Genomic DNA, 6,000 nt, shown 5'->3' on the forward strand with positions numbered 1-6,000 from the left:
GGTGTTGCGATTTGTAGGGATGGCTCAATCACCAGCCGCCCCTATAAATACCCCATGTATATAAACCTACAACCCCTTCTTTCTCCTTGGGTCACTCACTCCAACCCGTGAAAAAAGATAGGGAGGCCTTGGGCACCTCCCAAAAATTGCTCTGCTAAGGGTGAGAGGTTTTGATCTCAAATCCTTTGGTGGAGAGGCTGTAGAAGGCAAGACACTACCAGAGACGGCTTCTTTGCCGAGTGTCCCAGACTTTTCCGAGTGTTTTTTATCGGGCACTCGGTAAAGAGGCTGTTTGCCGAGTGCCAGAGAGAAAGCACTCGGCAAACAAATGGCACTCGGCAAAAAGGTGGTTTACCGAGTGCCGAACACTCGGCAAAGATCAGGTTTGCCGATTGTCAAACAATAACACTCGGCAAAGGGCCGCCGCCGTTAACGGCCGGCAGCCGCCGTTAATCCTTTGCCGAGTGTCTTCTCCTGACACTTGGCAAAGAGGCTCCTTTACCAAATGTCATTTTTTGACACTCGGCAAATCATATTTTTTTTACTTTTGACCCCAAACTTTTTCTGTAGTCCTGAGACAATACCTGGTACTCCATGTTCCAATGTGGCACATTTCTCGGACTTTTTCTATATTTCTTTAATTTATTTCATTTAATTAAATTTTCTTGAATAATTCAAATTATAACTACTAGTCATTCGAATAATGAAAAAATGAATGGAAAAATGATATTCATGTTATTTAGTATAATGTGAGGCCATATCTAGGAACATATCACCAATTTCGAACATCTTGTTCACGAAATATGACCACGAACTTGCAGTCGAGTTGTTTTTAAATTCTATAAAAAACAAACGAAGTCCGAAAATCATGAAACTTATCAAGATGTCAAGATATCATATATGGAGGCTGTGGTAAAAAATTGAGGAGGTTTCGCGCAAGTTGTCACACACGATGCTTGCAAACCGAAGTCGGCCTCTTCACGAAATCGATATATGGCGAGTGGAGGTGGTCACACACGCCAAGTCAATGGCATCCTCAGTCTTCTGTGCAAGGAGCACTTCCCTGGCCTGGTTGAGTACGTCGAAGTGACGGAGCCGGCCTACTCGTTTGACCACTACGCCGCCGCCCCCGATGCTGCAGATCGGGCCCGCAGGGTATTCAACAACAAGGCGGAGCAGGTGAAGCAAGAGCTATGGGTAAGTCTTCCTCGCACTACATTGCTCAATACATTCTTGAAATAATGAATGGATACATCATGTTTATATGCAGGATTTCTTTAGATGCCATGATAGACATGAGGCCAGGGCAGATGCGGTGGCTACCAAATGTTGAAAAAAACTCGTCGTGGACATGCATTACGAGGCGCGTATCCAGGCCGTCGTAACTTACCACGGGACCGTCCTTGGAACGAAGGTCACCAAAAGGGACACAAGATCTATGACGCTGCCCCGAAAAAAAAAAAAAAAAAAAAACAAAAAAAAGAAAAAAACAGGACCAGTAAAAAAACAAAACCCCCTCCTAGGGGTAAATACAGAACATTAATACTAATTCCTTTTGAGATTAAGTAGGCTTAATTTCATCTTCTGATATGTCATGTACTTGATGGCCTATAGATGATTCCTTATTGGTGTGCCGCTCATCCCCAGTGCTGGGAACAGATGGTGGACAAGTGGTGCTCATGCGAGTGGGAGAAGACACACAACTTGTGCCGGGAGCGCGTTTGATGATGCCAGGTGTAGCACAATCAAGGCAGCCGCAGCCTTAGCGGATACGCAGAAACATGGGTACGCAAATTCATTTATTTATTCTAATGCTCAATTTTGCATGATTTGTAATCATCTTGCATTTTTTCTCGCAGTCGGCGTCACATGGTGGCTAGCCTTGCTCCATCTTCAAGGCATTTGCTATGGCCCACAAGGGCAAGGCGACGTCCGACGTCGACTACAACCTAGAGGACGGGCCCAAGGCATATAGCAATGCGACCGTCCACAACCGCCTCAGTGAGTACACATCGATGGCAAGGGAGGTCCATGGGTCAGAGTACGATCCGAGCATCGAGGACCTTGATGGAGAAGTCGTCATGAGGGTGGGAGGAGACAAGAAGCATGGGCGGTACTAAATTGGCGACGGCGCAATCGACTCGGCCGCTACTCCTAGTCTCTCCTAGATTTGAGCAAGCAGCACGAGCAGGAGCCCGGCCATACGACCTCGGCAGGACACTTCACACCACCGGGTGGAGGCACTCGAGGTTATTCCTGGTTTAGGACCAGTACCTATAGGTAAATACAGAACATTAATACTAATTCCTTTTGAGATTAAGTAGGCTTAATTTCATCTTCTGATATGTCATGTACTTGATGGCCTATAGATGATTCCTTATTGGTGTGCCGCTCATCCCCAGTGCTGGGAACAGATGGTGGACAAGTGGTGCTCACGCGAGTGGGAGAAGACACACAACTTGTGCCAGGAGCGGCGTTTGATGATGCCAGGTGTAGCACAACATCAAGGCAGCCGCAGCCTTAGCGGATACGCAGAAACATGGGTACGCAAATTTATTTATTTATTCTAATGCTCAATTCTGCATGATTTGTAATCATCTTGCATTTTTTCTCGCAGTCGGCGTCACATGGTGGCTAGCCTTGCTCCATCTTCAAGGCATTTGCTATGGCCCACAAGGGCAAGGCGACGTCCGACGTCGACTACAACCCGGAGGATGGGCCCAAGGCGTATAGCAATGCGACCGTCCACAACCGCCTCAGTGAGTACACATCGATGGCAAGGGAGGTCCATGGGTCAGAGTACGATCCGAGCATCGAGGACCTTGATGGAGAAGTCGTCATGAGGGTGGGAGGAGACAAGAAGCATGGGCGGTACTAAATTGGCGACGGCGCAATCGACTTAGCCGCTACTCCTAGTCTCTCCTAGATTTGAGCAAGCAGCACGAGCAGGAGCCCGGCCATACGACCTCGGCAGGACACTTCACACCACCGGGTGGAGGCACTCGAGGTTATTCCTGGTTTATTCATCGTTCATTGGTTTTTTCATACCTTTCCTTTGCATTATTGTAACATTAGGGTGAATATATTGTAGGCCTAGCTGGAATAAGAGAGGAGGATATGGGAGCAGATGCAGGCGAAGATGGAGAGGGTGGAGGCTGAGAGGGAGGCCGAGCAGCGGAGGATGGCAGAGATTCTTCAGTACATGCAAAGTCTTGGCGCCGCTATGGGTGTAGCTCCGCCACCTTCGCTATTCGCTCCACCTCCACCTCCTCACTATTCTACTACTATGAGTATAAATGTTTTAGTTTATATGTTCATGCTTATGGTCAAACCTAGTGAAGTATGAAAGTTTTATTCATGTATGGTATATATTTATCTTGTCTCACACATGCAATCTCTTCTCCTTTGTGCAGAATCAATCGGCGGCATTGAACGATCCTCATGCTTCAGCGAATCCTTCACCAAATTAGTGATGATACTTGTGATTGTTAATGATACTTCTATTTGCAATTGTGGTTGACGATGATGGAGCACTTGGATTGCTTGTGAACTTATTTGTGATATATTGTGAGACATATGACGTTTGTGATATATATATGTGACGTTTGTGATATATATGTGGTGTTGGTGATATATATGTGATGTTGATGATATATATGTGATGTTGGTGATGTTTGTTATATATATCTTCTGTTTGTTTGGATGGGATGTAAAAACAAATAAAAAAGGTTGTTTTCAGTCACTTTGCCGAGTGCAATGGCCATGACACATGGCAAAGTGACCATCTGGGAACTACCTGGGAACATGCTTTTTGCCGAGTGCAAAGGCCATTGCACAAGGCAAACATCATAGATTTGCTGAGTGCCACAGTCCAGGCACTCGGCAAAGGTCGCCACTTTGCCGAGTATCGCCGACAAGACACTTGGCAAAGTGGCCACCTTTGCCAAGTGTCTAAGTCAATGGCGCTCGGCAAATCAGGTACCTTTGCCGAGTGCTTGGCCTTGACACTCGGCAAAGCCGCCGTCATGGTGGCGCTCACCGTCATGGCCACTTTTCTTTGCCGAGTGTCGGATTGGCACTCGGCAAAGCCTTTGCCAAGTGCCCGATAAAGTGCACTCGGCAAAGAGATCTTTGTCGATAAACTATTTACCGAGCGCCCTTTGCCGAGTGTAACACTCGGCAAAGGCTTTGCCGAGTGTATATCGGCCTTTGCCGAGTACCTCAGGCACTCGACAAAGAAGCCACCTCCGGTAGTGAGAAAATGCTATTCCATATTTTTTTGAAGTTTTAATGGTTAGTTAGTGAGTAATTAGAGTTTTGATTTTCTCTCTCTTCGATGGTGCTTGAGCTACTTATGAAGCAAATTAGACCTAAGTTTTGAATGTACTAGGGTAAATTAAGTAGGGGAACAAGATCATACCCTTATTTGGTCCATGTTTCTTGATTTTAGTGAACAATTAGTTAGTTTTATGGATGTTTCATGTGCATGAAGATCTAGATCTAGGGTTTGGTTTTTTATTAATTTTGTTTTTGTAAATTTATGTTTGATGAAATTGTACTAGGTTTTGCTTGAAAGATATTGGGTAAAATATTAATTATTGCTAATTATTGTCTTTGAAATTGTTTATTGTAATCAACAAATATGTATTTTATTTATTTATGGATAAATAGGCCATTAATTATTTTTCCTCTACCATGGTATGTTTGTATGCTTCATGTAATTATATTTGATTTATATTCATATATATTTGAAGTATATACAATTATTCTCAAGTAATTATTAATTTGATTTATTTTTATATATATCTGAATAAGTAGTCCTTTAATGTTTGTTTTGTTGTTGTTTTAAAACATGGAGTACATGAACTCTTGGATGTATGGTTTGTTAAGGTTCAAGGCAGGTTTCCGTGAAGAGGTGGATAAATTTATTGAAGCCGTAGAGAAGCATGCAACAACATTGATAGAGAATAAGAATACAATTATTTGTCGCTATAAAGATTGCAAGAACCGTATGGCATGGATAGATGTGACTATCATCATATCACATTTGATTATGCAAGGATTTGTTGAGGACTACACAGTGTGGATTCATCATGGTGAAACGGTTATTGTTAACAACAAGGATAAGGAGGAATACGAACGACGAAACCCTAGAATCCCTATCCCAATATTCAGCAGAGGTTGATGCACGAATGGATCCCAAGTTTGGCAATGAACAAGGTGGTGATGCTGGTGGTTGGGATGGAAACGACAAAGGTGGTGCCAATAATGATGGTGGAGCATGTGTCGGGGATGAAGACGATTTGGAGGACATGTTTCGAGCCCTTGGACCAAAGATTTTACTAAAGAGCCCGAAAGGTCTAGAAAATTTTGAAAGGGTGAAAAAGCATCGAAGGAGGCTGTGCATGGTGTTGAAAAGGGTTGTCCGACACACTGGACATCGCTACGTTTTGTGCTTTAGCTACTCATCCTGAAGGCTAAGTACGGCTGGTCAGACTGTAGTTTCAATAATCTATTACGTCTCCTGTCATGGGTGCTACCACAACCAAACTCAGTTCCCGCCAACACATACCAAGCGAAGAAGGTCATAAGTCCATTGACAATGGGGGTTGAAAAAATACATGCATGCCCCAACCACTATATCCTTTTTCGTGGCGAAACATTCAAGTCACTAGATAAATGTCCCCGGTGTGGGGCCAGCCAATACAAGAACAATAACTTTATGGTGGGGACAAAGCCTCCATAGGGAAAAAGAGGAATAAGAAGGGTACGAAAAAGGTGGTACAAAAATCTTAGCCCTAGAGGACACTCCATTAGGCAACGATCTAAAACAGAGAAGAATTCCTACCTTGGTAATGTAGTACCTGCCAGTGACCGACCACTTGAGACGTATCTTCCTAAACTCTAAAGAAGCCGCACTCATGATATGGTGAGATGATGAGCGCAAGATGGATGATGATAAGACTACACACCCGGCTGATTGTAGTCAGTGGTAAAGGG

This window comes from Miscanthus floridulus, chromosome 8 (assembly GCF_019320115.1).
Source record: "Miscanthus floridulus cultivar M001 chromosome 8, ASM1932011v1, whole genome shotgun sequence".
Classification (NCBI taxonomy): domain Eukaryota; kingdom Viridiplantae; phylum Streptophyta; class Magnoliopsida; order Poales; family Poaceae; genus Miscanthus; species Miscanthus floridulus.